A 12,031-nucleotide genomic window follows, 5' to 3' on the forward strand; every position below is an offset into this window, starting at 1 on the left:
TGAAGGTAAAATGTTCAAATAAAGATAAACAAGTGCAAATGGACTCACTTATCCAAATGTCAAAATTTGAGCGTAACCTCACCCAATTGTTGTTGGTTGTGCCTCTATTATTTTTCTAAAAATTAATATTTTCATCATTATACATTAACGAAGCTATGAATTAGGTTTTAAGCATGACCCTTAACGTTTCTTCAGCAAACAAATAGTTCCTTCAAGTTTTATTATGTACAAGTAGGCACTTCAACTTGTATAAAATTGAACAAGTAGACACAAGTGTCCTACATGATACAATACACGTAGGATGCCATGTAGGACATAAAATTGCAATGTAGGGTGTCATGTAGGAAGAATATATTCATTTATTCAATTTATGCAAGTTTAAGTGTCTACTTGTGCACACCCAAAATTAAAGGTCATAGTTGTCAACTAACGTCAAGTTACGAGTTATATGCATTATGACTTTTATATTTTCTTCTAGAAGAATAGTTTAGATATAATAGAAAAAGTAATAGTGCAAAGTAACCTTAATTATTTGACTATTTACCTAAATAGTTTTCCCCTAATTTCTATAAAATGAATTTTTGGGTATTACATCCCTTAAGAACATTTAAACACAATGGTTAAATGTTATTTTCCTTTATTAATTTTTTTTATTATATCTCATCTGTTTATTATAGAAAATATAAAGCGGTTAAAACCAAATTAAAACAAAGGATAGATATTTATAAAAAAAAAACAATTCCCAATAATTTTTTTAACTTTAAAAAATTCACCTATCTTAAACTATAAAAAAATATTTTCACAATTCCTTAATAAATGAAAGTAAGGAGAGTACCATTTATATCTTTAAATATCTCATTTCAATAACACCTCACTGGCTAACTGAAATAGATAAGCAGGGCTGCAGCTACAGTCGGCGAAAGGTGGTTAGCCGAACACCCTTCGCCGAAAAAATTAGATCGTATATATAGAAAAAATATTTTTTATTATGTGATAGATAAATAAATGAACACTCTTAAATACAACAAAGGTCTTCGGCTAATGATAAGTGTGCTCATTTAGAAGCCTAACAATTCTCTTCAACAATAAAAGTTTACTTATTTTAAATTATGTAAAAAGTCCCAGCAATTCACTTTAAAAAAATGTGTGCACCCATTTCTCTATATAACATTACTCTTTTAAAGTTTGAGTACCCTTGATGGATTTTCTATTCCCGCCACAGTATATTAAAAATATAAGCAGTAATAAGAATGAAACTCCGAATCATCATAATTTTTTTGTTGTTCAAAGGAGATATATATTAATTGTATTTCATAATTATTTTTAAAAAAAGGTAGAATACTAATGGACCAATGATGACCATTGAGAAACATGTAAGTATACTATTCATACAAACCAAAAAATTTTCATATGTTTTAGCAAAAACAAGCTAAGTAACTAATACAAGTCAAAGAAATAAAATACATCAAAACTAGTCTCTACTTACTCTTCTTTTTTCCCTTCTGCAATCTTGCTTTGCAAGTAGATCCGTCGCTATAATTTACTCCATCTGTCAAACTCTTCATCATATGCTACCAATTTTGAATAAAAAATTATGAATAGATAAAATATCATATACCAATTTAAAAAATGTAATTATATCAAAAGAAAGAAGAAAGTTAAACTATAGTTAATATATATATATATATATATATATTAATTTTTCAAAAGTAACAACAATACTAAAAGATAATTATCTCTTTGAAATCTATTAACAAATATAATATTTAAAATACATTATATCTCGAAAATTACCTATTAGAAAAAATAATTACATATTGCCAAGGCACTAATCATTATTAAAAGGTCATTTATTTTATTATACTTGCTTAGTGAATAATAATACATACATAAATAGAATACAAAGAAAGCATTTCAAAGTAAATGAAAATTGAAAAAAATACATGAGAATAAAATATATCTTACCTTCATGCAATTTTTTTTATACATGTCACAAAAAAAAATATAATAAAAAAGAGCAATGATAATCTTAAATGTGAATACTGATCATGAAACTAAATATGAATTTATATAGGCAAAAGAGAGGAAATGAAAAAAATAAAGACTTGAGAATGGAATAAAATATTTCTTACCTTCTTGTGCTTGTTTTTTTGTTACTTGTTAGTACATTGACAAACCAATATCACGAAGAAGACAAAGGATAATCTTGAATGTGAATCTTCATGAAACTAAATATGAATTTATAGAGAAAAAGAAAGGAATATCATAAGACATTGTAAACTTACAAATTTATGTTTGAAGATTATGGACATCAAAATTATGAAAGTTATGCATATCATCAAAACAAAAATTAAAGAGGTTTAAGTCATGAGTAATAACTCTTCGTGAATAAATTGAATATTAAAGATAAAAATACTTATAATATTTAATAATATTATCATTTTATGGTTAAAAGTAAGGCAAACAAATAAAAAAAGAACGTGTGAAGAGTTTTTGTTGTAAATGTTCCACCATAATAAAAATGACTTATTACTAGAAACGTATATTTAAAATGACCCTTTTAGAAAAGTGCTTTAGAAAAAAACAATATATGTTTGGATAATTCAATTGAAAAGTGCTTTAGATAAGCAAATTGTATGTGACTAACATTTAAAAAAAAGATATTTTTGAGTGTCAAATTATAGCAAATGAGAAGTATCAATGTACTTTACTATTAAGATTATTAGTATACGTACCCGTGCATTGCGCGGATAATTTAAAACATAATAATTTTATAATTTAAAATAAATAATAATAATATATTTAATACATTATAGTAAAACATTAATCAATGTTGGCATAAGATTTAATTTATTGTATTACTATTATATCTACAGCTATATTAGCTATGCTTTAGTTTTATAATATATATTGAATGTTTTTTGAAATATGTCATTAATTTTGTGTGTATGCGCGTGTGTGCATGTGTGCGTGTGCGTGTGTGCGCGCGCGTATGTAGACAGACACACAAAAGAACTTACATCCATGTTAAATTTTATTTTTCATGTTTTATTTGTTTTTACCCATATAAAATAATATGTTTTTGAAAAAAAAAACTTTACATGATTCCAAAAAAAATTATTAATTTATTATGAGTAATGTTACTTGAAAAAAGACAAGTCACAAAAGAAAAATATAAAATAATTTTATTTTTTTGATATTCACAGTCTTTTTGCTCATACAAGTTACATAGTCAACATATGTTATATATTGTAAGTGTATTGCATCGTGAACATTTGCAAAAATAAGTTGATATCACGATTAATTTAGAAAGTACTTTACAAAATTAACTAAAGGTAACCATTAAAATTATATTTTGAAATATATAGAATAAAAAAAAGCACAAAAAATATAAATACTGCATATTAAATAATAAAAAAACATACTGTTAATCACTGATCCATAATAACTATAAGAAACTATTATTTCGATAAATCTGATTGGAATTATATTTTGTTTATAAATTAGGAAACACACATAATATTCATTGAAATCATATATAACCAATTCATCAAATTAATTTGTTATATCTTCAATGCAGCTTCTAATATATTGACATTTTTCAAAAATTGATCGTATAATTTTTTTAAATCAGTTACCTTAATTACATTGATTCATCATTGTCTTGTCCTCCTACATATGTCAATATTCTAACTAATAAATACAATAAGACAAATTTTAAACTTACTAAACTAATAAAAACGAGTAACGTAAAATTAAAAATCTATCTTTAATTTAAAGGTATACAATCAATTTAACATACATAGGAGATAAAATTGCTAGTTCTTAATTTGCTATAAAATAGGGTAAAAAAGGAGACGTGACTTTATTTTTATTTTTTATGCGGTAAAGCTATTTTAGAGTGTGTATTATTATAATTTTATTTTGTTAATTTTTTTCTGAATTAACCATTTATAAGTTATGAATTATTTCAAGAAAAAAAATCAAATAATAATATATATAAATATTAAATAGTAAATTGTGGCACAAATTTAGGCATATATTATATTTAAAATTAGTATACTTTCAAATATTACCTTTTCATAATTTTTCCAGAATTTATTGTGTAAAATAATTTTTTCCTAATTTTATATTTTAAAATTTAAAAAATTAATCATATGCAAATAATTTGTAACTGTATGCGTATATATTATAAATTATGTGTATATAATATATATTTGTTTTTAAGTTTATAATTAATATAAAAATCTTACAAAAATCAAATAAAAGAAAGAAGAAAAGGTATAAACATGCATTGATTTATGGTTTCACATTTTTAGGACTCCAACGTGAAGTGTTGATATGCAGTAAACTTAAAATTCTTAAATGTGATTTGAATATACTATTCATGATTCAAAGAAAAAGTACCCTTGGATCCATATCTACCTTTGATTGTTTTCGATTACTTCCATATAAAGAAGAAAAAATAATGAATTTGACCTTATCAAAATAAGAAGAGAAAAGAAAGACTTTGACGATTGTAAAAACAGACTATTTGATGAACAACTTTTTTTCCCTTTAGATATTCATAATCGAGAGAGTGTGTATTATTATAATTTTATTTTGTCAATTTTTTTTGAATAAACCATTTATAAATTATGAATTATTTCAAGAAAAAAAATCAAATGAGAATGAATATAAATATTAAATAGTAAATTGTGGCAAAAATTTAGGCATGTTTTATATTTAAAATTAGTATTACTTTCAGTTATTAACTTTTCATAATTTTTCCAGATTTTTGTGTAAAATTTTTTTTCCTAATTTATATTTTAAAATTTAAAAAATTATTCGTATGAAAATAATTTGCAACCGTATGTGTATATATTATAAATTATGTGTATATATATATTATACATTTATTTTACAATTTAAATTATTAATATAAAAATCTTACAAAATCAAATAAAAGAAAGAAGAAAAGGCATAAACATGCACTGATTTATGGTTGCATATTTTTAGGACTCCAACATGACGCGTTAATATGTAGTAAACTTAAAATTCTTAAATTTGATTTGAATATACCATTCATGATTCAAAGAAAAAGTATCGTTGGATGCATATCTACAAAATGTTTTGATTATTTTTCGATTCTTCCATCCAAAGAAGAAAAAAGAACAAATTTAACCATTATCAAAATAAGAAGAGAAAAGGAGAAATTTGACAATTGTAAAAACAGACTATTTGATGAAGAACTGTTTTTCCTTTAGATATTCATAATAGAGAGAGTGGATTAATTTGAATTTAAAAAATATTTATAATTTAAACGTGGGAAGCTATTTTTAAAAAAATAAAATGGTACAGTTATATTTTTTTCAGTTTGACTTATCCTCATTCTTTTATTCTGCCTTATCTATTGAGTTTGAATAGAATTGAAATTAGTTGTTTGAATATTTTGCCACGCTATTTGTAAGAATTACAAAATTTCAACTGCTTTATATTTTGATTTTAAAAAGTGAAAAACATCAAAGTTTTACTAATTCATAAATTGGATTTGAAAAAATTATATCTGTATTTTTTTAAAAAAAAATGTTGACGGTTTTCGTTAACTTGATGACATTGCTTTGTCTTTATTTCAATTTTTCAATGTTAGAATATTTAATTAATTATATGATATTTAGTTATTAATTATTCATTATTCAATTTAAACAAAATTGTAATATTAAAAAATTATGGAGTTGAGACCTACATATTGCAAATGCTGACATGTTAAATCTTGTTTTAATTAATTACTTTTTAAAATGTTATAAATAGTAATCCAATTAACTAAGAAAATGACACGTATTTATTTAAAACTAACTTTGGATTTTTACGAATTGCTATTTATAATTAATTGTTAATCAATATTTATAAGAAAAATGTGAGATTAATTGTGGCGCTGACACGTTAGCTGTAACAATCCATTCGATCGTTTTGAGTACATGAGATTTTTATTTGATCAAACACTTCCCGATAGATTCTAAATGGGTGTATTGAACTATTTGTAATTACAATTTTGAAATTAATGAGGTAGTTTTCAGTATTTATTTACTTTGTTGTTAAAGAAGATAATATTAAAAATAATGTGATTTAATATTTATTAGTTCATAATTGTTTACCCTAGATAATTAAAGAGAAAAATAAGAGAAACACTACTTGAGGCTTTAATCGGAAGCGATTTCCATCCAAATTGGAAAGGTTTGGAGGCATTGAGGGAAGAAAATGTATTGAAAAGTAGCTTGATTAAAATATGTTCTTCGTTGGAGGTAGGTAATGGTTTATGCTATTTGACAGTAAACTCTTAAAAGTGATTGATATGCATTGAATGATACTGTGAAGTTTTCTATGTACTTGATTGTGTGTTTGTGTGGCTTGGTTGTGTGTTTTGTGATTGGTCTGAATTCCTGAGTCCGTGGAATATATATTCTTGAACCCTCTTTATCGAAGTGATGCCTTGAATAAAGAAAGTTTGATGAAATATTATCAATGAATTGAAGTGGTGATAATAAATGATAAATTAACGGTATTCTTGGATCAGAGTTTCATGTTCCGGCACGATATTCTTGGATCGGAGTGTCACGTTCCATCACATTATCCTTGGATCGAAGTGTAACATTTCGACACGGTATTCTTCGTTCGGAGTGTCACATTTCGACACGATATTCTTGGATCGGAGTATCACGTCCCGATGCGGTATAATTGGATCCGAGTGTCACGTTTTGACACGATAATATTAAAGGAAAAACATATTGAATTAACGGAATGTACTTAATCTCAAATAACTCAATTTCCCAAATGGTTTGGTTGGAGGCATGAGTTCTCATGGATGATTTTGATATTAGTGACTTATTGCATACTTACTTTAGTTTTGTTGACACTGGTTCATGTTGTTTGTTGCTTATCACCTGTTTAGTACTATAGTTGAGTTCATACTATTATTCATTGTATATTAGTTTCTATTTTGGGTTGGCCGATGATACCTACTCAGTACATGTTGCCCCGTACTAAGTTCTACTTGTGTTTTTCTTCATTTTCCTTTTATGGAGGACAACGAGTGTACCAATGACTTCAAATTTTCCTTAACTCTAGCGACTCCCCATCATATCACGTGAGCTATTCATTCAAGCTTGTGTTGGATTCTCTCAGTCATGACATGATGTCCTATGTTTTCGGACACATCCCATTTTTATTCTTTTATTTTGGTGTATTCGATATTCTTAGAATTAGTATATGGAGATTAGATGTCCTTGATGTGATGACTTTCAGGTTTTGGGAAAACGAAACAATAGTAAGATTTTGAGTTTCCTCATTATGCTTGTAGGTTGTAAGTTGGATTAAATTTGTTAGTTCTCCCACCTAGGAGGTTAAGTGTGGTGACACTCATGACTCAATTTGGGTTGTGACAAACATGGTATAAGATCTTAAAGTTCGGTGATCTCATCATACAAGGACAAGTCTAGTAGAGTCTTGTTTAAAGGTACGGGGACACTTTTACTTTTCTTCGAGAGGCTATAAGACTTTAGGAAAACTTCATTCCTTCTTTCTTTCGTGCTACTACTTGAATCCAATTCGTATCTAGGTGAAACAAATTGGTATCTAAAATTCTTCACTCTATTTTACCTATGATTATTACTAGAGTATTAGAAGTTGAAATAGCAACAACAGAAAGAAAAAAAAATATGTTCTTGGAAATGTGTATTTATTTTATTGACTACAGGGCCTGTAATCACTAGTGATCAATATGATTTTTTTATTAAGTTCATAAGGTTGAAATTTTCATTCTTAATGGATATTGATTCTTAAGATTTTTATGCCTTCATTGTTGATTGTTTTGAGTTGCTTCATAAAACGAATATAATGGAGCGGCTTAGTGTTGAGTTTGTGACATTCTAACTTTGAGGATACACAAAATGTGGTGATAGTCTCATGTTGAGTGCCAATTAGTAAAGGCAATACCTATGACTTAAGCTAGCTTTTTCCATATTCTTCATGGTGAAGTATATATCCTGTACTTTGAGGGATATGAGGTAGAGAGGGTGAATACAAGTGACTTTGCTAAGGAGATAACATTCAAGAAGTTTCATGAAGGGAAGGCTAGGTAATGAACACCATTACTAGAAAAAAATGCAGTTAGTGAAGTTGTCGTATAACGCATATAGATTGCTTAGCGAATGATGAAATTATGTTGCGCCAAATAAAGTTAGAATCACTACTTCAATTTTATAGATTGAGTGTATATTAGAGGGGATCATGATACAACTAATACACAATACTGATGTTTTCTTATTAGAGTTATGAAGTGTGTTACTTCTGTTATCGACCTGATCTAAGAATGAATGCAAATATATTAGGGGCAGACACACGAAGAATTTGATAATGTTTATAAGTATTGATTGGGTATCTTTTTTAACTATTTGTTTAAATACCGTGAGTTAATTGAGGGGTATTTTTTTATGTAATAAATTCAATTTTTGAGTGATGAACCAAATTCATAATTTATATGATAATCTATATGTTGTGGCCCATATAAAAATGACTTATGACTACTAGGTTACACTTTTAAATAAAGAGAAATATTAAATCGTTTACGGAAAGCTCAACACGTTGTATCATTATCTCTGCGCTTCAAGTAGGAACTCCAGCACTTGAATTTATTCATTGTTGATATGTTAGGAGGAAAATAGTGTTTTTTACATTAAGTAGTATAATAATTGATGGTGTTGTATCCTTATATAAAATTTGGGGACAAGAACTAATGGATTATTCATGACCTAATGATGAGGTAATTATTTGTTGAGAAGAGAACAAGATAAAAAAAGTGCAGGCGTATGATTTTATAATGATACCAATGATAATAAAGCGTTGAAAGATTTAGGGAATCTACAACCTTTCCGATTGGAAATCGAGCGATATACAAAATCCTCTACATTATTGTCAACATCAAAAACTAAGGCATTGACTAATATGTAATTTATAAACATACAAGTAACTACGGTGGAACTTTTATCTTTTTATTTTGAAAAAATGGAAACGTGATAATGCATAGTCATCAAAGGATACAAAGTCTTTTGTTTTAAACTTATATTTTTTAAATTTAAATTGAAGTTGTCAATAAAAGGCTAGCCATGGAGATAGAGGTTGTGATGCCTCCTGGAGTGTCAAAAAGGAGAGAATTTGAACTAAAATGAGTTTGAAAATTGACTAATACGACTTAGGGTTTTCATTACTCCAAATTTTTTTCTTCGACAATGGATTTCTCAAGTTACTGGTACATCCAGACACCTCAGTGTAATCGGAGGCCATAATTTTAGATCATTGTACAAGGATCACTCTTCTTCAGAATAAACCCCACATAAATGAAACTAAAGAACGTTAGTACTTAATGAAATGACACTAAATCTTTATTTATTCTTTTTGTTTAATCACGACATATAAATGAGCAGTCCGGTCACGATAATTATACATTTTTTTGCTTTGTTTTAAATAAATGTTGGTCCATAAATATTTCAATCAACTTGTATCCGAACTTTTAAAAATATTTGTTTTTGGCTTTTATCCAACTAAAAAATTATTTCTAGGATTATTTCCATGAGATTTAATCTTATCCTTGCTAAATTAATTGCTGACAACCAATCAGGATTTATTAAAGAAAGGTCGATCAGTTGAAATATTCTTCTCGCTCAATAGATTGTCCACGACATGAATGGTTGAAATGAGCATGGTAGTTGGTATACATATTAGATATGTGAAAAGACTGTGATAAGGTTTCCTAGGTTTTCCACATGTCTGTTCGGGGAAATTTGGATTTTGGAGAATATTTTATTGAGCTTATCTATATATTTATTTCAAATAATTGGTACTCTTTAAAAATGAATGGGGCTAGACACCGATTTTTCTATTCATTTAGAGGTCTCAAGAAAGGGTATCCTTTTCCTCCACCCCTATTTACTTAAGGTACAAAGGGTCTATCTAAAAATCTTAATCAACTTCATAAACGCGCAGATTTCAAGTGATTTTTCATTAGTAACAATGGCCTCAAGTCTATCTTTGTTATGTAGATGATAAATTACTTTTTACGCTGTTGAGAAATTTAACTGATGATGCAGATATTGAAGAACGGTCAAGAAGATAATTGGGAAAGAGATCAACAAGGATAAAAATTGCTTCATCACTCATAAAAATGTAGACTTCAGGATTATCAGAAAGATCAAAATATGGACTGAGTATAATGAACAAAATTTCAATTTACAGTATCTGGGATGTCCCATTTACATTGGGACGAAGGGAACGAGCATTTTTAAAGACTTAACCAAATAAGTGGTTAAGAAAACTTGTTGATTCTTCTAAATATGGGGAAGCAAAAAAGGATTGAGAATGTCTCTCATTGTATTGAAACGACTTCAATACTTTTAATTAATTTTATTAAGGATTGAGGGTTTTTAATAGCGAATGTAAAATACTACATAATTTAAAATTTAAAACAACCTAACACATATCAAACACTTAAACAACCTAACTAATATTCATATTATCTTAAGCGAAAAAACATATTTTGTTAAAAACTACGAATATTTAAAAGAAACTCATAACTCCTCGTTTGCCTTTGTTATTGTAACTTTAAAAAATGATCCTCTTGAATTTTTTCTCAAAGCAACTGATGTTAATATTTTTCTAATTTTTCTTGAATTTCATTTTTTTTAAATACCGATGTTTCTCTTTCTTCTTTATATATTTTTCTTGGAAAGCATTTTCCATTACATTGTCTTGCGTAGAATTTTTTTCAAAATAGCCCTGCACTTTAAAAATAAAAACAGATTGAAAATAGTAACTCCGATATATTAAAATGGATAGCCTTGATAGGTTAAAAAGTTGTCCGTTACGGGTTGAAATTGGTATGATTGTCCTTCCAAAGAGCACACGAATATCTTAGAATGAATGAAGCCCTTGACACTAGTGTTAGTGTGTTTAAGAGACGAGGCAACAAAAAGGATTTGAAAATATGTATCTTTTGGATTTAAATGACTTCAATAGGTTCAAATCATTTTATTAAGCAGCGATGTATTTAAATAGCAAACATAAATACTGCATAATTTGTAAATAAGGACAACCTAAAATATCTCATAACTCAAACAATTTAGCTTAAATTCAAAATTCAAATTATCTTAGACAAAACATTTTTTTGGTTAAAAACTACAGTAACAAAAAGCAAATCTCAAAAATCTACAAGTTGAGGATCAATTGAACATTCATTTACTGGAATAAAGACTGCAGGTGAAAACTGGAAATTAATACAGATAAAATCTTTATGTTCAGACAAGGTCTTAATGTAATCTTAGGATATTATTAGACAAAGATATGTATAGTTGATTTGGGCGTTTACAGAAACTATCAAGTTCACTAATAACAATATATGTGTATAAGAAACATTGCATCAAATGTAATGGGGTGAAAACAACTTTAATGCCCACATTACTTTGAAGATGGACAATCTCATGGAAGTCAACATGATCAATAGTTTGTTACAATGTGAGGTCATTCATTGCTTCATGAAGGCAAATGCAGCTTTTAATTCCCTTCCTAGATATTCCATCACAGGAGACATAGATGAGAAGTACTCCCCAGAAGAAGATTTGCCTAATACTACTACATGGCCTATGAGGATGAATAAGCTAAACCTGCCTCCTTTAGGTTAACAAATTATAACAATGATTCTTTGAACCAATTTAAAGGTTCTAAATGAGATTTTGACTATGAGTTTCTTCGGCAGAAGAAGTCTTCCTTTCAGAATGTTGGATATAACAATGCATTTCATTCATGTTTCCTTTTTTGTGATACTGGTGTAGTGGTTTTGTGGCTTCATGTGCTCCCTTATTGTAAACAATGTTCTTAATTAAACAAGGCAGAATCAATGTCAAGTTCTCCATTCTGCTGCAAGCATCAAATTCAACTCAGAAATTTAACTTTTTTTTTTGATAAAGATGATAAAATAGAATCAGAAATGTCATATTCTTTCTCA

The sequence above is a fragment of the Solanum pennellii genome, chromosome 11 (assembly GCF_001406875.1).
Source record: "Solanum pennellii chromosome 11, SPENNV200".
In the NCBI taxonomy this organism is placed as follows: domain Eukaryota; kingdom Viridiplantae; phylum Streptophyta; class Magnoliopsida; order Solanales; family Solanaceae; genus Solanum; species Solanum pennellii.